Source organism: Cheilinus undulatus, linkage group 8, assembly GCF_018320785.1.
Source record: "Cheilinus undulatus linkage group 8, ASM1832078v1, whole genome shotgun sequence".
Taxonomy (NCBI): Eukaryota; Metazoa; Chordata; class Actinopteri; order Labriformes; family Labridae; genus Cheilinus; species Cheilinus undulatus.
Window position 1 is genome coordinate 14736409 of NC_054872.1, and position 20998 is coordinate 14757406.

Here is a 20998-nt window from a genome sequence, read left to right on the forward strand (position 1 = left end):
TAAGGTAACAAAATTATATTTTCATTAGTTAAAAAATATAATTTTTGCTGAAAATGCAAATGCAAATGCCAAAAAAAAAACACTTTGGATAACAGACCAAGAAAAAAAAAAAAAAAAAAAAAAACAGCACCAAAAAATAACAGACTCAGAGTACAAAATGCCTCAAATAAGCATTTAGACAGTTAGGTAGAGGTGGACTTTACCATTAGGCAAAGGAAGGCATTTGCCTGGGGCCACACATAATTAATTCAACCCTCTCTACTGCCCTGGCCTGTATTTGGACCATTTGGAATTTCAAGAGTTTAAAAACGCTCATTAAAAGTGAAAAGTAGTAAGTAACCTTGGTCATGTGGCATAAAAGCCATCTAAAAATGAAAAAAAATGAAAAAAAAATTATATATATACATAATGTAAAAATTTGGGTGGATGATGAAATTTGTTTCACCTTTTCATTTAAAAAACACCAAAAATAAGTCAATTGATGCAACTGTTAATAAAACAAATCATTTCCAATAAGTATTAGATACATTTATGATCAAGTACATCCGGCCACATTTTGAAAGGTTTTGATTGGTTTCAAAAAGCCAAAATGAAACAAAAAGATTTTCTAGGAGAAAATTTGTCATTTGTTATCGAGATAAACATTCAAATTCAGTATTACATAGCTCTGATGTTATTTGGTTACGAGTTGTCTATTTAAAGTGTCCACATGGGCATTTTGAAATCTGCCTGCATGTTGTTATTTAAAAAAAAATCTTAACAGTTATTTGTGGTTGATTGTACATAAAATAAAGTCACAAATAGGACTTTCTTGGATAAATAAGAATTTAAAAAGGGGAGAAAACTGGATGAGGAGGGCCCCAAAATTGCTAAATCCACCTCTGCAGTTAGGCAGACAATGGCTCAATGCACACATTTCAATTCAATCATGCCCTCACAATCGAAAAAAAGATAAAAATAAGTTAAAATAAGATTGAACATACTCAATACTAGACTGTATTAGGAGAAAATGAAGCGTTTTCCCAGTAGCATTTTCAGGTTCGCTCAGCATAAGGAAGAAGAAGCTACAGTACATCTAAGGATGTGTATATTCTTCTATATTGAAGCTAAAGGAAGTAACACTACAGTTACTTTCCAAGTAACTTGTTACTTTTATAATGCAGTAATTCAGCAAATAACTAAGTTATACTTTGATAGTTGTTACTTTTTAGTAACTTGCCAATCTCTGAATTCAACAGATGAATCCACAGCATCCAAAAACAGTGATTACTGTTTTATTTTCACAACTTTAAAACTTAAATTTATGCAGGAATTTTGTCCTGGTGGTTTATGACAGTCTTTTGTTGTAAAACAAACTAAAACACATCCTTATTGCTTTACATGGAATGTCAAAAATAAAATATAAACTAGAGAAAAACTGAATTAAATTAAGTAATCAAGATTTTTAACACAGGCAAAGTCTGTCTAATTTGAGAGGAAAAATTGATAAAAATAAAAAATACATGAGGCTATGTCTTATACATGAGATGCCATATGTTTAATGAACCTAAACTTTAATAATTCAGCCACTGATTCTCTGAGCCATTGTATATTTGGAAGATACAAAACCATGAAAACTGAGTAATAAGGAAGCTCACAGAGAGTAATGAAAATGTCCTCTCACTATTTATTCTCTCTCCAACTTGTTGTTGTAACGCTCCTCCTCTGGAGAGTCAGCAGACTGGGATTTCTCGTGTCGTTAGAGCAAAGAAAGACAAAAAAATAGTGAGTGAGTCGAGGATTTGTGGTCTGATGCAAATGTTACTGTCCAGTTCTTTCGGCCAGTTGTGACCTGACTACAAGAGAAGAAATGTGGAGGGATGCAAACGACGACTCGGCCTGCAGTCAGAGCCCTTAAGTCGACCCAGAGGCAGTTAGCTAACTCCCACACTGCTGCGTACAGTACTGTGGAACTACTATAACTGCACTATAGCTGCTCAATGTTTTTCCACTAGGTGCTCTCCTGGGCTTTCCCCCGCTCTCGCCTGCAGTGAGTCTGAGGCCACCACTACAGGCAGCTGCCACACCTCTGCTGAGGCAAGAGGCTCCTGTATGAAGTGGGCTAACATTTCAGATGTGCTGCCATTAAACACCCAAAGGATCCACTGCGTGCACGGTTTGGAGGAAGGAAGTCAACAAAGGTCTCGTAAAGAAACACAGGCTAATCATGAGGGGGAATATTTCTGCCCGGTTGTTGCATGCTAAAGTTTGCCGGCCTTGTTTCTTATACAATAACTTTATAAGTGATGTCATTATTCCAGTTTCATGTTGTCAAGGTTACATGGCTGCAGCCTGGAACACATTGGGGTCCTTCACTTTTGTATTCAAGCTTTTACAGGACAAACTCCTTTGATCATGGCTTGCATGTTGGTATAAGGTGTCAGAGAGGAGCCTTAGCCTTTTGTTCCTTACTTAGGGCACAGTATTGAAGCTTCAGACACAGTGACTGCTTTTGTGCACACTGAGTAGGCGTTCTTGTTTTATTCATTCTTCAGAGATAGATGCAGTGAAGTTCAGGTTAGGTTACACTGAAATCAGCTGTAGATCATTTTGTGGTGTTTATGGGCAGCACAGCTAAGATCCATAAAGGTAGACATTTATTTGCATGCTTAAACACCATGTAAGTATGAAGACAAAGCTAAATCTGACAGCAGTGATGATACTGAAATGAAATATCAGCTTCAGATACTGATGTTATTAAAAAAATCAGATAATCTGTTATAACAACTTAAACTACTTTTTGTAATGTGAGACGTAAGGCATTAGTTAGGTAATTCATGGGTGTAATAACCTGACACGCCTCATAGACTGTTTCATATGTCCATTACATTTCAAATTAATCTGGGAAAGCTTCCATAGAAAGTCTTTTGGAACAGGCAGGATGAAACATTTTGGAAGGTGATTGGACAAATTTTCTGTCACATTCATTACTAGCTAATCAGAATGACAGGACAAACTGAGGCATGTGCAACTCCAGTACTAACCTGAGGTGTACAGGCTTATTAATAAAGTCAGCCCTTTTTATTTTCACATTCAGCTTTACATGATCACAAGCAAGTCCCCCAGTGATTCTTGACATCCTGAGGGATTCAGAGCTATTCCCTGGCCAGGTGGGATGTAAAACCATCCTCACTTATACATGCCCTGAGGTCTCCTCCCAGTTGGACAAGCCTGGAAGACCTCTACAAGGAGTCAGCTTTGAGATATCCTGATCAGATGCCAAACCACCACATCTGTCACGTTTCATTGTAAAGGAGCAGAGCTCCTCACCATATCTAGGGCTGAGTCCAACCAATCTCATTTCAACCGCTTATAGTCAGGACCTCATTCATTCTAGTTATTACCCAAAGGTGAGCTTTGAAATAAAGATAGACCATTACTGGAAAAATACTTCTGTGTCTGTCCCACTTCTGGACAGGCAGCTGTTTGCCAGCACAAGATAAGCTTACATTTGTATCAATATGCACGCTTAGCTAGCTTTTCCAAGAATTTTCTAGGACAGCCCTCTTTCTGACATTTTCCTCCTGATTCCTCCACTGGAGTGGGTTGGGGGGGGGGTGTCTCAGTTGTCAGGACATTGCAGAGGAAGCAATGATCTTAAGCCTTGATGTTAATTGTACATATCCAAGGATGTATTCCCAGCATCAATAAATACACATAGAGGAGCATATTGCCAAAAAAAAGTGTAACATTATTTGCTTTGTTCACACATCATTGCACTGCACTGCCTTTTCACCAGAAGCTCAGCAGGAAATAGTCATGATAGAGTTGGTGTTAAAAGTCAGCCATTTGCATCCTCACTTTCAGCTCACCCTGATCATTTTGGAAAGGTTTCAAGAGTTTTGTTGTGGATGTGTGAATGGGGCTGATGATTGTCCATCTTCTGTCAGTGAGTGTCTCTGTTGTCCACTTTAAACTGAATGAATGCGTGCCATTTCACTTTTCTGTTTCTGTGAGTCTCCCTGTGCTCTGAGAATCCAGCCACTGATTACGGAGGGCGAGTCTCAGCCTCTGGGATCGTGCTGAATGACTGGCTAAGCTCTCGCTGATGTCAGTGGCGTTTAGCATAGCGGGGAAAGTCTCTGCAGTGTTGCCCACTGAACTGGACTTTGACTGCTGAGTGTTTTTGTTGGACGTCAGAGCACAACACATGATGCTGAACAGAACCCAGACTTAGACCAACACAGAGCAGGGAGAACGGACGGAAGAACCTTGGGCATGCTGGGTAACGAGATCCGGTGAGACCAGGGGGCTGGATCATGGCAGTTATGCTTCAGTGAAGTTCCTGGCAATATTGCACCTTCTATCCAAAGTGTTATTCTTTATTCATTGTTACATATGATTATTTAAGTTTAGTATTAGGATGTCATTAGAGCCAATAAAGTAGGGGCATTCAACAATATTTGTTTCTATCACCAAATCCAAAAGACTGGAAAAAATAAGTTTGAAAAATAAGCAAATAAGTATTTCCAACACGCAGCACTAAAGTGAAAAACTGTCACTATAGTATTGGACAATGCCGCTTCCCCTGACATTTCTGCATTGTCCTTTTGAAGTCTTGCATGGCCTTACCTGTCCAATAGGAAGTGTCCCACTGTGAGGTACATGTGTGGAAAAAAAGGGAAGCCATGAAGCCTGTAGGTACATTTTTGATGAATGATTAAAGTGCATATATATATGGACAAAAAAGCAAAAACTTCCTCAACACTAATACCACATTAAGGCTGGATATATACTTGCTGTTTCCCCTTGCATTCACATGTGCATACAGCTAAGCTACATATAACGGTTTTGTCTCGCCTGGACTTTTTGTCTTAAAAAGCTTTTAAAACATCAACCCTGTGGTGCACAGTCAAGCTCTAAACATCTTTTTTTTTTCAGGACAACCTGGGCTTTAAGAATATTTGTGCTTCAGTAATGTCACTTGAACTTAACAAAGTAAGGAGACTATGAAGACAAAAGAAGAAACGAAACGAAAATTTAAACCAAAAAATGTTTATGTGTGACACAGTAAACAATAATGACTTAGATTTTTTTGCATGACTTGTTGTCCCATCTCTTTGGGACCAAAAAGTGAAAAAAAAAAAAAAAAAAGATGACATAAAATCTTCAAAACGTTCACATATTTACCAAAAAAGTTCTTGTGCTTTTTCTACATTGGCTATTTTTGTGCCATTATTCATAGCAGTTCCTTTCTGCGGCGACAGAGGAACACATCACAGGCTCTCTGTCTCTCTTTCTCTCCATTATGACCTGTCTCCACCAGGTTCTAGGTGTGTAGACATGTGCTGTTTGGCAAAGCATGATACAATGATAGAACAGCCTGCTTTTGGTTGTCACAACGAATGTGATATCAATTTGTAGGAAAACAATATGGTGGCTGAGGATCAATCAAAATTTGAGTAAAAAAATGAATAAAAAGACTGGGTTGGATTTAGGCCTTGTACACACATAGCTGGGTATTTTCTAAAACAAATATCCCCCTTCATTCGTTTTTAAAAATACTTTCATCCACACCTGATCATTTACAAAAAAAACTCGTCCACACGTAACCGGCAAATCTGCTGTTAAATGCTGCTCTAAGCATGCCAAACCCATAGGTGGCAGTGTTTTTCAAATGTGAATCTCTTCCGCCAGAGATTTAAACACGGCGCAAGCTATGATGTTTGAACCCAAAACTCTGTTTCCCAGCGTACACATGTAACCACGAAACCGGAGTTTTCCAAAATCTCCACTTTGACCGTAGATTATAGAAAAGATCGTTTTTAGTGACATAAAACTGCAGTTTCGTGTGGATGACAGGCCTAAACGTATAGAAATATATGCGGTTTCCCAGATACCCGGCTACGTGTGTACAAGACCTTAGTCTTCAAATCCCAGGAAAGTCACCCAAGTTCCAGGCTCGCTTGAGAGGCTGTCAAAAGGGTTATGATGGAAAATATCATTAGTAATGCTGGGCATAGATTAACTTTTTTAATCTAGATTAATCTCACTGCAATCCTGTAGTTAATCTAGATTAATCTAGATTAAAATGCCAGATTAAAATTTGCCGAAGACATTAAAAAAATGCTTGACCTATCTAAATATTAAGGAAAATGTATCTCAGACTGCTTGAGAACACCTTGCTTGCTCACCACTGAACCCTCACTTTAAACACCAAAGTTTGCTCATTTATCATGTGGATTTCAACCATGGAAATATAACAAAGAAATGGGTGAAGGATGATTCAGACCAGCGCCTGTTCTCTCTTGCTCGCTCACCACCGCCCGACTCTCCTCTCTCTCCCTCTCTCTCTCTCTCTGAACCTCACTTTAACACTGTAGTGTCCATGATAGTCATGAAAATCTAACAGATAAAGGCATAGGTTTGTAGCCTACTCACAGGTCATAACAGAGACAGAATTAAAAAGTTGTTCTCCATCTCTCCAACTTGTCTCAGTGCTGTGATGCATGAGCGTGTGCTGTATGACGCTCTCTGTCAGGATGGATCCAGCGCGATTTTGGGGTGCTTTCACATTAGGCCCAGTTTGATTCACTGCGGCGCGATTCCTCCCCCTCCCCCTTCCGCGGCAGGCTTGCTTTCACACTAGCAATATCGAACCGTGCCCTGGCGCACTTGCGTATTTACTCGGTCTGAAACAGCAGGTGGCGGTATGCACATAGCTGGTTTACATCCCCGCAAAGGCGGAAAAAGAAGAAGATTGTTTTTTGTTTTGACCTGGCAAAAAGTCCATCATGCATCCATGGATGATTAAAATCACTTTAAAGATGCCAGCAATTTCACTCTTCATACATGCACATCTACGTGCAGCTCAGAGGATTAAATGGGCTCGCGCTGCAAAGCTACAGCAGTTTTTGAGGTGACAGGAGACTTTTGTTGCCTTTGCATCTCCTCTGACTGACTCCAGCCTGTGTTCATCTGTAAGGTGAGTCACAGCACACCATTTATTGACTGGATTCTGATGATTTCCGCCATTTATTGAGGAAAAATGTGAACAAACTGCCGCACTGTTTAAAGAAGTTTAGTTTTTACGATGATGTCATAAAGCTGATACGGCGCTCTGTCCCAGTACAACTTCTGGTTTGTGCTTATGTGCAAACAACATGTAATATCAACTACTGGTTGTAATCACACACCCAAGCATCCACTCTTTCATTAAAAACAGACGTTGTCCAGTTCAGCGGAGCGTAATCCTGCTCACAGCAGACCCAAACCTCCGCCCTCCTCCCATTGGAAATGACTGGAGGCGTGTTGGTAGCCCACTACATGTGCTCGGCGGTGTGTCTATAAGCCCTTTTTAGTGAATAGATTAAGGTGCGATAATTTTCTTAGCGCACGATAAGTTATTCAACTTTACGGCTGACTGCTGAGGTCAGCCCTACAGATGGGTCCGTCTGTGTCTGAATGACTTACTGACTACTGACTGAGTGAGTGAGTGACTGAGTGAGTAATGCTACTTTCAGAGTCATACCATACAGAGTTGGGTTTGCTTGTACTGAAAGCTGTCGGCTCCACTGTGGTAAGTAGAGCCATATATACAGAGTTGCGCTATGGGTGAGGTTTAGTTGTACTGAAAGCCCTCTAATGGCTGCCTCCACTGCTAGAAATACCTCAGATATAGCTTTAGCATCACTTCCTTTTTCCCAGAACTGGACCACATCTCTCTATGAAATGTTGGTCTCACATCCTCCATTTTATGGCTTGGGTCTCTGGCTTGATTCTTTTCCTTAAGTCTTCGTCCCTCCCACCAGAGACTCATGGAAATGCTCAAACCTGATGTTCATTAACAATTGGACTTTATTGACCTCACTATGTACATGTTTCTTACTGATAAAGAGACTGCTGCTCTGTCAGACTTTAATTCTCTTCATAATCTGATAAACAAAAAAATAACTAACTACTGAAAGAAATATTTATCCTGATTCTATTGATTTTATGAACTTTAACATGATTTAATGTTTGATGGTGATTCTGAAAACAAATCAAATATTAAACTCCATAATAATTAACTTTTATATTGATTTTTTTATCCCACCCCATCAGTTATTGACCCTTTTAAAACTGCTGATGTTTATATTTTGTCTGTTCTGTCCATTTTTCGTCCATTATAAGCCTTTCTCCTCCATGATTTATCTTTACTGGTGTTGTGGAGTTTCATTAACGTCCAGTGTGTAGGAGTGTCCAGTCAGAGTGATATCCAATAAGGGAGCATGTTGTTCAGTCAAAAGAGTTCTGGAAAGCCTGCTCTCACATGTCTCTGCTCGTGGGGTTTCAAATCTCAATCTTCTGTCCTTGATCTTACATCTCAGACTAAGATTTTGCAAAGACTGTGGGTCACTAACTACTAGACTAGAATACTATTTCTTTTTAGATTATTTCCCATCATGCATCTGGTGGAAATTCATGACAACAACAATTTTTGGGCAGAGATGTAGAGATGTAGAAGGACATTTGCATATATGTTAATATCTCTTACAATCTGATGGTTTTAAATTATTTCCATCGAATAGAAAAGAAAGGAAAGTTAAAGATGAAGCAACTTTGCATGTCACTGCAGCAACCAAAGACCTATCCAAAAATATAATAATCAAAATAAAATAGGGCCTCTATTTTCACCCTTTTGGAATCAGCACATTATTTTTTCATTGCCTCTAAAGAATATAAAGACGGTGAGATTACTTGTGGCTCACATGATAACAAGCCACTAATGAGAGTAAGTATTAACAAAACCTCACAGCTCTTGACATGTTAAATCCGGGTTAAGGAATGGCACACGCACACAAACACAGCGGCTCAGGAGAGGCGAGAGGAGACGTTAAGGTGGTGGCAGAGGAAACAAGGAGGGAGAGAGAGCGAAGATCTGGGGCCTTGGCAGGAATCAGCGTGGCATGACAAGGCTCCCATTACATCTCATGTCAGCTCATAAGCTAATGGAGGCATTAGCATAGCTTATAGTAAGACTATGAGTCATTGGAGATGATATATAATTTAGAGAATCAGCTTTAAAAACAGGGATTTCAGTTTACACAGCTCTTGTTGATGAGAGCCCTCAGCAGATGCAGGGATATACCAGGATTCATGAGTGTGCTGTGCATTAACGCAGCATCTTTCTCTCTCACACAAACACATGCAAACACGAACACATACTTGCATCAGGAGGCTAATTACTGTAGCTCATGCGTTACTGATACCATCTCTTATTTTTCTCCCCTCCCATGTCTAATAGTTGTGACAGTAAATGAAGAATGCCTGGGGGGGCGTTTTCATTGTGACACATTTAAGAACGCCAGCAGAGCACGTGACTCCAGTGTGTTCATGTGTATGTGTGCAGCTTTAGCGTGCCTCTTTACAATTCTTCAAAGTGCTGTCACGAAACACAAACACCCGTGCTGGAGCTTGATAAGATCTGTTCACAATCTCCATCAAAGAATCACAGTTAATTGTCATCTGTCACAGCTGAAGCGGTGCGAGGGCAGCGCCGTTGCATTTCGATCAAGACGAGTGTAGAAAAAGCGACTGATAGGCTGTGACGGCTCCAGGGTGCGCCTGGCGCCTCGGGGGCATCTCCCTGCCCAGAATCAAGCCTTCATTGTGGGGGAAGGAGCTCTCAGGGCCCCCTGATAATCTGACGCCCATTCTCCTCTCTGTCTCACCTGCAGGTGGGAGCTCGCTCAGCTAAAGGCCTCCTCACAATCAACGCCCTCTTTCTCTCCCCCCGCCTCTGCTCCAGCTCCCTCCTGCTCCTCCTTTTTAACACTAGAAAGACCGTGGAAGTCATTTGACTGTTATCACATCTATAACTTAGCTGGATTAAAAGTTATAATGTTGCTGGTCAATGGTTTTTCCTGGAACTGTTTTTGTTTTTTAATTCCCCTTGTTTTGACTGAGATTTGTAATGTGGCTTAATCAAATCATTTCACTGCAGTGTCAGCTGCATCTTGGTTGCTTGGCAGTATTAATTGTTTCTCACAGAGTAAGCTACCTATTGGACCAAATTTAGATGTGTAGCGGTTTGATTCAACTAGACTGAGGTTTTAAGAAGTTATTAGTCAGGATAAATGTGCTGCTCTTTGGTGCTGATCAAGGGCTATTTTGAATGACAATTCCACAAAGACACCACCTCTATCCAACCCTTATGGCCAGAGACAAATCAGGAAACACTTATTTTGGCTGTAATCGAAGTATTTCACCATAGTTTCATACATCAAATCTACCTCTTGACTCTTTGGGTTTGACATCCTATACGACAAGAAGAAACACAGGTTATAAAAGGTTAAACAACTTTTTTACCATAAATCATAGCCACTTACTTTTTTTTCCACACGTAGCCTTCTACTGTGCCATTCTAATGATACTATCCATGCCTTCGTAGCTTTTACAGAGGCTTTTCTGGCAAGCCTGGAACTTGGGTGACTTTTCAGGACCTTTAAGATTAAATCAACCGTAACTCCAACGCTTAACATCTTTTTAATCAATTTGTTAACCAATTTTCAATTGCCTCTGCTGCTAGCTTAGCCTTAGGCACTATATTATTTTCCTACAATGGTTGTCACATGGGCTGTGGCAACCAGTGGCAAGTTGTTCTGTCATGATGTTATACTTTGCCAACCGTGCATGTCGCGTCATGGTTGCGACGGCCTAGAATGGAGAGAAAGGGAGACAGAGAGCTTGTGATGTGTCCCTCTGTATCACTAAAGACAGGAACCGCTTTGAATAATGCCTCAAAAAACAGCCATTGCAAGCAAGCAAGCAGAAGAACCTTTTCTTGTAAATATGTAAATATTTTGAGGATTTTCTTTTGTCACATAATGATTTATTTTGTCCCTAAGAGATGGGAGAACTTTTTTGGAACAGTTTGATGCAGAGTTTTTTATATCCTGTGCACAGTTTAGGCTTCCCTTTGTGCAATGAATCCAAAGTAATGTTCATATCTCTACACATCTTAAGATATACTTATTTGAACCCAATGCCGGGGGGCTGCAAGGCGGCGCAGGGGTTTGCACTGTTACCTCACAGTAAGAAGGTCCCTGATTTGCTTCCTGGTCAGGGCCTTTCTGTGTCAGCTTTGTGAATGGCTGGCGACTAGTCCAGGGTGTATGCCACCTCTCGCCCAATGACTGCTGGGATAGGCTCCATGTGATGACCCGTCATACTGAAAAATGTCTGCATGACTAAGTTAAAATGTTAAAATTCTTTTTTTTCATTGTAAATAATGTCCCAACACAATAAATGTATTTCTGTTTGTATCTATCATCAGAAGAGCAGTCTGTTAACCAGCAGTCAAAATGATCTCTCATGGTCTTTCTAGTAGGTTTGGAATTCAGACCCTCACCCATCCATCTATCCCTCTTTCCTCACAGGTGCTTCCCTACACGCTTGTTCACAATTAGCAGCTTGTGTTAAGGGGGGTGAAATATGCACCAGCCTCTTTCGGCCTGTTCATTCCTTTTATTTCATCCCCTCTGGATTTGTCTCACCCTCCTTCACTCCACCTTTTTTTCCTACCTTTTCTTTTTTCCTCGCCCTCCTTCCACCCCCACTCCCCCCACCCCCACTTTTACCTATCTATCTATAGTCCGGCAGATGCTGTCCCATTTGTACTCTCCCCCATGACATTCCTACGGGGGATTGCTTAAGGATTCAGGAGCCTCAGTGCTCATGGATCACACTGACACTTGGTCAGCATCAGCAGATTATGAACTATAGGCGCCTGACACCCCGCCATTGTTCCTCCATCTAAATATGAACAATAAGGCCCATCCGACGCCCACGCTGACAGCTTATTCGCTCTTATCACTCCTGTGGAGTCGCCCGGCATGATCTGGGTGCCTCTCCCCCCTTCCCCATGTACTCGCCTCCCCCATGCCTCCCCCTCGATCCTCCACCTCCCCACAGCCCCCCATGCTCCAGCCTCGTCCTCCAGTCAAAGGGCCAGAGTGGAGGGATCAGGAGGAAGTAAGGGAGGGGAAGGAAGAACAGGGCAGAGGGCAGATTGAAAAGCTTACTGAAAGATAAAGACAATGGTAAGAGGATCATGAGGGCCTTTTAGAGCATCATTTGGAGGATGTCCTTTTATGGAAAAAAAATAGGGGTTTATGGTCAAGGACACTGCATCACAAACAAAGGTCCAAGTTCCTTTATATCTTACAACTAAAAATAGCTTGATTTTCATTTTAATGGAACACATCAAAACAATATGCATATCATGCCAAAGTTTATAGAAATACTGAATCTGCTGCTCTGATTTTCGAGACATCAATTACAAGCCCTCTGTCATAGCCCTCAACATCTTACAAAGACACTTATGGTGTCAGCATGAGATGCAATATGGTCGACTAAATATACTATAAACATTCTTCCACATTATCAGAACTTTAACTACTGTTGGTGGTGGAGGTTAGGGGCAATGAATCGTCAAAAAGGAGCTCACAGCGTTTAGGGTTAGGTATGCTCTGGTGCATGTCAGTTCCTGCTTGCACCAAAAGATGTGCCAAATTACTGTTTTTATCAATGGAGCATGCCCTTGTTTGTCTAACCCATCTACTAGCTAGAACATTTCTACCATGATAAATCTACAGGAACAAGGCCAACAACACCAACATGGTTTAGCTGAAGTGAAACATAGCCTCTTGGCAGATGGCTCCAATGCAACCACCTGTAAGTCACATCTGCCACACTGCATATTTTGCCTAAACAAAGTAAAAAATACAGTAAGGCATCAATTAGGAAAGAAAGAAAATGATTTAGGTCTGACACTCAACCCACAAATTCCACATACTCAGTCTTCACATTGTTGCATGAATGCCCTGGTTTGCACCAACTGATGGCGTGCTCTCACTGGATGTTTTTCCGGAGTTTCAAGCAGAAGAGAGCAGCCTTGAGCAGCTGAAGAAGGGAGATCACAAGATCACTTAAAAAAACAGGATACAGTTATATGAGAGTAGCATGTAAACATCAGATTAATTTGCTGTCCTGATGTTGATTTGCTGTTCACATTTTTTTTTCTTGCTTCTACCATGAGTGAGTATGTTAGAAGTTAAAGGTTTTGGGTTTTCTTGTATGCTGATTTGGCTGTGGTCCTCGGTCCACTGATGACAGGATTGATTCCCAGTCAAGAGTCTGTGTATCGTGTTGTACACTAAGTCCAAACAGTAAAAGGTTATTAAAAAATTTGAGTTAAAAATCCAAAACAGCTAGCTCTCTTTTTCTGAGTTGATACAGTACCTTATTACTTTGAGTATTTTTGTCATTGTACTCAGATTATTTGGAAATTATTCCTTTATCTGCATAGTTTTCCCAGACTGCCTTTGGGCATTGGACACTTTCGCACCATGAGTGAAGCTACCTTCTGAGTTAAACAAGTCCCAGGGGAGAAACTCAAACATGGCATGGATGGTGAGCTGAAAACAATGAAAAAGTAGTTCCTGGTTCAGGGTGCACTATTCAGTCTAATCTACATTGGGTGCCATGAATTGTCAAATTTATATGTGATAGAAATAAGTGAAAACCACAGTGGACCAGAAACCTTTGGTTATAAGAGAAACACCTTTACATGTTGTAGTACAATGGATTTAAACAGAATTTTTAAGTGTAGGAAAGTTTCCAGAGCTCAATTAAACTTTTAAAAGTTAAGGAAACCTCACATAAATGTAAGAGTGGAACTGAATGTACAAGAGGAACTGAGTTTGCCTAACTGAATATGGCTAAGTACATGCTACTTCAGTCAGCATTACTTCAAAAATATGGCATGTTTAGGCTGAAATTTGAAACTGAAGTAAGGCGTGTAATGGTGAGTATGTCCACCTGAGGGCCCCATCAGGTGGGAAGGAGGGTTGACACAACCCCGGTCATGCTCTGGATGTCTGTACATTACGAAGGACATGGGAAAATAATCTGATGAAAACAAAAAAAACCCACAGCTTTAAGGGCGGAGTTACGGGTAGATGAGGCACTTAAACATAGCTTAAGATACTGTTAGGGTGGGTAGGAGGGTTGCTACAACCCCCTGGTTGTGTGTATGTTCTAAGCACCTGAAAACTGTTGGTGGTTGCTGAGTGTATTACCGGGGATGCAAAGTCCTGGACAAAAAAATGCTGTTAAGCTCGACCTTGGCTGCTGAGCGACACATGTATTTGTCAAATGTGTCGACACTGACTCTGGCTGCCCTCCCTCCTCTTTTCAGCCCGGGATTGTGGTACATCAGGACCTGTGAAGACCCGTTCGCGCTCTACATGCCTAAAACTTTTGCACAGTACTGTAGGTAATTAGTTTTCTCTAATATTTTGAATTCACTTAATATATCAGTGTTTACAATGTGAAACCAATCAAGTTGAAAAAACTCAATATTTGTTGTAACTGGAATGTATGTCTTTCAATACTTTGATTTTGAACAATCCAAAGCCACCCACAATAAGCTTATTTAACTGACTGCAAGAAACAAAGACTGAAAGGTGCACTTTGACCCACAGAGTGCTCTTCTACAGATGTGACCATCTTTGCAGTGTTAAAGTTGGTCCCCCAAAGACAGGACTTCTCTAACTGAGAGGGGAACTTAACTCATTGTGCATAAGAGTCTAATGCCCAAAGGAATTCTGGGAAACTCTACAGATTAACCCTTGTACTGTGTTAGAAAGCTGCCCACATCTTTAGTGTTAGCGGGTCAAATTTGACCCGTGATTTAACTCAGCTTGAAAATACTTAAAAAACAATAGTTATCATCCAATATTGTTTTTCACCTCATAACTAACTTAGTATGTATTCATATCCATGTAAAAACGGTTTTAAAGGTTTTTTTTGTTTTTTTTTTGGCTAAATAGACCTTTTCTCTTACAATATACCACTCCTTTTCAATTAAAAAACTATTTAAATTCACTTATTTTATTTCCTACAGTGAAGATAATGGGTGAGTATATTATCCAAGTCTAATAGACTAATATTAGAGCAGACCTACCAAAAAAATTGCTTGTCCTTTTATTTAACTTAACATTATTCACAATATTGACATCTGTGGTGTTTCAGGTCAAAACTGACCCGTATAGATTTATGGTTCGGAAAAAGGCAAAAAGTTGTGTCCTTTTTATGAAACCAACTTTATTTACTCAGAAAAGCAAGAGCAAATTGAAAATCACACCATAAATTGAACATTAAACAACAATATGGTGTCAGGGCAGGTGTGTGTGAAGATGTGTGACTTTATGAAGGTGTGTGTGTCTGTATGAAGGTGTATGTCTGTATGAAGGTGTGTGTGTGTCTATATGAAGGTGTGTGTGTCTGTATGAAGATGTGTGTGTGTCTGTATGAATGTGAGGGTGTGTCTGTATGAATGTATGTGTGTCTGTATGAAAGTGTGCGTCTGTATGAAGGTGTGTGTGTACTGTATGAAGGTGTGTGTGTCTATATAAAGGTGTGTGTGTCTGTATGAAGTGTGTGTGTCTGTATGAAGGTTTGCGTGTCTATATGAAGGTGTGTCATGGTGTGTGCGTGTATGTGTGTGTGTGTTGAGGCAAATTGAGCCATATTTGATCCACAGAGCAGCCCACAGCTTTTAAATGATGCATGCAAGAGCCAGTATTCTCTGCCGGGTCATATTTGACCCGTAACACCACAAATGTCACTTTTTTTTTTTTTTTTTGAGACCTTCAGAATTTACTAAAATGGTAAAAATTTATTTTGTTGTGTTAAAATAGTTCTGTCTGAGGATTAGATGAAGCCTCGTTCCAGTACGAAAAAGCAAATGGTACTTTTTACATACCTAAACTTGAAAACGGGTCAAAATTGACCCAAACACAATATAAAGGTTAAGGCATGATTGTCATATAATTTGAGAACAATGATTAAAACAAAAAGATCAAAGTGATTGAGTACTGTTTACCCAAAACTAAAAATGTAGTCTGTTTAATAGAGCTAAGATTGCTTTTTGGATTTCTAAGTTAACCCAACTCAATTCTTTTATAAACCTTTGACTTTCCAGTCTTACAATGTATTTTGACATTGACCAGATAAATTGTTTGTTCTTTTGTCTGTTTGGGTTGATCTGCTCTACATGGATTGACACAATTTGGCACTGGCCTACCATGAAAAAAGATCCAGTGCATATTTTAAGCAAAGCATAGTTGTACTTCTGGCGCACACTGGAGATGGACTGTATCTTGTGCAAAGATTTACCTGAGAGGGAGCTATATGCTCTGGAGTGTGTGTCACATGTAACCTGACACGCCACATGGATTTGTTTCACACATCTATCTGGAAAACTACTCATACACAGTGTTTAGGAAAGGATAGAGCCTTTGAAAAAAACTCAGAGGGTGATTGGATGAACGTTCTGTCTGTCACATCTTTACGGGCCAATCAGAGCAACAAAACACGTGACATAGCCGCCAGCAAGCTGTGCCCCTCCCCAAGGAGTAAACTCCATTAGAGCCACATAACGCGAATCATGGCGACTATAGAAATGTCAGTATACGACTTTTGTCTTTTTTGAAAAGAAAACAACTCACTGATGTTCTTTGTTGTCAAGTTCTGATAAAACTGGCACTTTAGCAGCATCCACGCTAATGTCTTCTGCCATAATTGCACCAGCCTTTTGCTGCTGCTTGGTTACGTCATGACTCCGCCGTGCCCAAAAGAACTGCCCCTCGACGCTGATTGGTCTTTCACTTTCTAACTGGGCCCAAACGGTTCAGACGAGAGCTTTGCAAGATGGATTCACCAGTGAGAAACACGGAAACGGGCGTATCCATCTACTTTGCAAGGTTACGTCACATGTTTATTGCTTCACAGATGGAGTATGGGGAATTTTAGGGTAACAGATACCAAATTGGGGTCTGAATGAGAGGCGATAGGACAATAAGCAATAAGTGACTGCTTCTTTAAGTAATGCAAAAAAAGATATCTGATACAGGTTTTAGAAAATGATGCATGGCCAGAAACTTACCTTTACTTTTGTTGAGAGCCTTTCTGTAACAGTCCAAAAATGGATATCAACAATGATACCTAAATATAAACCCTCAGATTACATTAAAATGTCCTGACTTTGTGGGATTGCTATTGAGAATATATTGGCAAAGTCATGGCGAGTATGGGTAAGATTGAGAAAAGTCACTGGATACAGCAAATAATAAGGGTTTGGTTAGGTAAAAAAAAGTCAAGGTCAGGAAAAGTTTGAGATTAAGGATGGTAAATCCAAGAACAGTGGTGTCCTGTTTGTAAGGATGGTGCACCGTACCTCATGGCATGCCTATCCACCACTCCAGCCACCATTAGGTCTACCTCATACCTTACTTGATGGTAATTTCTCTCATTGCTCTTAACGCTGGCACAGGATGTAATAATAAGGGGTAGATTTATTTGATATTGGTGGAATTCCTCATGATTCTGGTATATTTTCACACCATTTATTAACTGAACATCACCAGAGTTTGGTTAAGGGACCGTTCCCTCAACCATGACACCTCCACAGCACTAATCTGCTCATCTTAGTCACCGTCACAATTTCACAACCTCCACCAGCTTTTTAATGAGACTGGCCGAGTTCCCTGTTGACAGCACACCTTCTACATAAAGTACAGAAAAAGAGAGAAAGAGTAGGACGAGTGGATGAGGAAGAAGAGGAGAGGCGTATGAGGAAAAGGAGCAGGAGAGCAGTGGAGAGTGGCGAGGCTTTCTGAGCCGAGCAGGAATTAACAGGGCCCCAGGGACGGCCAGATCAGAGCCGGGGTCCCAAGAGAGCACTTACCACAGGGGCCCCCCATGCTTGTTACAGCAAGGCAGGGGCCACTAGGGGACTCCCAGGGCTACACTTCACAAATGTGGGGCTCAATTCGCCATGCAAGATGGTTAAAAGGCAGACGGTCAGGGTGGCTGGGAAGGAAGTACACCGCAATTATGTCCTGCTTTGAAATACCCAGCGATGAGAAAAGCAGAGAAATTATAACAAGCTCGGATATGTTTAAGATCAATTTGGGAATAAATCCTCTCAAATGACGTCTTCTTCTTCCCAGAGAACATTACACTCAAAGGCTAACTCCCAGGCAGGGTTTTTTAGAGGGCTGAAATGCCAACCAGATCACTGGGGATGAGGGAATTAGCCAATAATATGAGTACTGTTGAATGACACAGACACCACCCATTGGCAGCACCATAAATTTGTGACTGCACTTCTCCAGTGGCACAGTCAGGCGAAGTATCACATCTAATCCAATATCAGTGACACTAAAACTCAATCCAGTAAATGAGATCACACTGAGACTTGAGGCCTGATTTACTAGGAGAAAGAAGGAAAAGGAAAAGTAATAGACATGAGAGGAAAGCCTGCAGCTAAATAAACTTCACATGCAGACATATTTGACATTCTCATTTTAGTCACATCATTTTAATAGTAAAGATGGAAACACATGAGCACATTTTTAAACATTTTATGCACCGATGGAAGCCCAACTGGACTGAAAAGTAAGAGTAATAAATTAAAACAGTGCTATGTTGCAATAGTAATCTAAGAGGCCCTAATTCCCCAAAAGTTGTCATATCTGCCCTTTAAATGCCCATAAGTCTTCCCCTGTTGCTTTTAGTGAAGCAAAAACAGAATCTGTTGTCCAAAGTTTTCAGCCATATCAATTTGTAGTTTGTTGGAACAAAAGGATCAGTGGGTCTCACTGTGTTAAATTAGTAAAGGATACCAACAGCTTTGTTTCCAGCAGACTGACAAACACATTTTCAACAACCTTTTGAAATGGTGAAAAATTAATAACGTTTCAATTGGGTTTCCAGCAGCCGAGTTCAATCAATCAGCTCTGTGAATGTCAAACAGGCACATCAACAAGAAAAATGGAGCAAGCCGTTAAGGATGAATTAATATTGGCCAAGTTGCTGTTGTTCTTTTGTTCCAGAAAAGGTTGGCCTTCTGATTTTGGGGTCACAATGCAGGAAAATCTGAAAGCACTCTCAGTGTAAGGGGCAGTTAATTGAAAGTAGTGATGGATAGAGATGGGTGTTAGATTTTATCATAGCTTTGTGGCAGAAATGCCGTCCATTTATTTTCTGGTTTATCTCTCTTTTTAATGAAGGCCCTGGGGATGCAACATCCAGATTTTTGATAATGCAATGAATACTGGGTGAATTATTCTAGATTCTATCAACCACACATGGTTTTCAAAGGATATGCTCAGCTAAATATAAGCAAAACTAAACAACTGTTTAACCCTCTAAGCCCGATGCAATTTTTTACCATTGCGTGCCATTTAACCCTACAACGCCAGTCAATCATCAACTCTGTGGTGCACAGTTAAGCTCTAAACAACCGTTTTTCAGGGCAACCTGTGCTTTAAGATGTAATATGTGTGCTGCAGTAATGTCACTTCAATTTCAAAAAAGTTATGGGACTATAAAGACAAAAGAAGAGATCCCATCTCCTCGGTGTAAAATTACATTCTTTAACCTTCTTTCCCATTGAAGTAGAGATATATTTATTACTAAAAATCCACGTTTAGCATGCTAACATTATAGTCTGAAAGTGGTACACCTACATAAAGTAAGCATGAGCATGTTAGCACTTTCACTGTTAGCAAGTAATCATGCTGCACATTTAGCTTAAACACTGTTGTTCTTAAGCTTTACAAAGCAGCAAGCACGACTAGCTTAAATATGTTGCAACTTAGAATTCCCACAGACTTTTTAGTTGACTGTTGACTCTAAAGGAGGGGTGTCAAACTCAATCACAGCAGGGGCCCGGATTCTGGATTTAGGTCTAACCTGAGGGCCGAACAGGGTCAAGATTTAACCATAACTGTCAACCTCATTTTCACCAGTATGAAAATATGAAAAATATAAAATATGAAAAAAAAAAAAAAAATAGCACTGATGATAAATCATTTGGAAATTCAAATGATTAAAAATGATAAGTTTAAAGGCTCAAATCTGAGATAAAAATTCCGGTTTATTAGTTCAAAAGATCAGAACATGATAATAAAAATAGAAAAGCAATGTTTTTAAAGAGCAAATATATGAGAAGAAAGTTGAAATCATGCGTTTGAAAGGTCAAAATATGAGATCAAATTTGAAATCATGAGTTTAGAGGTCAAAATATGACTTAAAATTTTAAATTGTGAGTCTGACAGGTCAAAATATGGGATTAAAAAGACAAAAATTAAGAGTTGCAAATGTCAAAATATGAGCTAGAATTCAAAATGATGACTGACAGAGTTTAAATAATGACTTAAATTCACAATTGGGAGTGTAAAAGGTCACAATATGATATAAAAAATACAAATTATTCATTCAAAATATTAAAATATGAGAAAAATTTGAGATCATGCTTATAAAAGTCAAAATATGGGATTAAAAAGCCAAAGTGAGGAGTTGAAAGGTCAAAATATGACTTAGAATATAAAATTGTGAATCTAAAAGATAACAGTGTGACATATAAAGTCCAAATTCTGAGTTGAAAAGGTCAAAGTATGAAATGAAAAGTCAAAATCATAAGTTTGACTTGTAATCTTGAGATGCAAAATTGAAAGTATGAAATAAAAACACAAATTAATTTCTTTCCCCTCATTTTGAGTTTTTATGAAATCTCTTTACTTTTTTAGATTTTTATGGTTTAACAAGGATATTTTAAATAATCAGTTTGAAGTTTACATTATCATACTGGAGGAAATCTGCAGACCTCATACTGGTGGGCCAGTTATAATACAAATATGATATGATCTTGGGGGCTGGATATAATCATTCCACGGGCCAGATTTGGCCCTCGGGCCTTGAGTTTGACACCTGTGCTCTAAAGTGTCTCTAAATGTAATGAGTGACTGCTTGTCTGGTTATGTATGTCAAGCTCTACGATTGACTCACAACCAGCAGAGTGTACCCTGCCTCTCACCCAGTGATCGCCAGGATCGACTCCAGCCCTCCACTACTCCTAATGAGACACGCAGTACTGATAAGAAAGAGCAGCTGGATCTTATCAGCC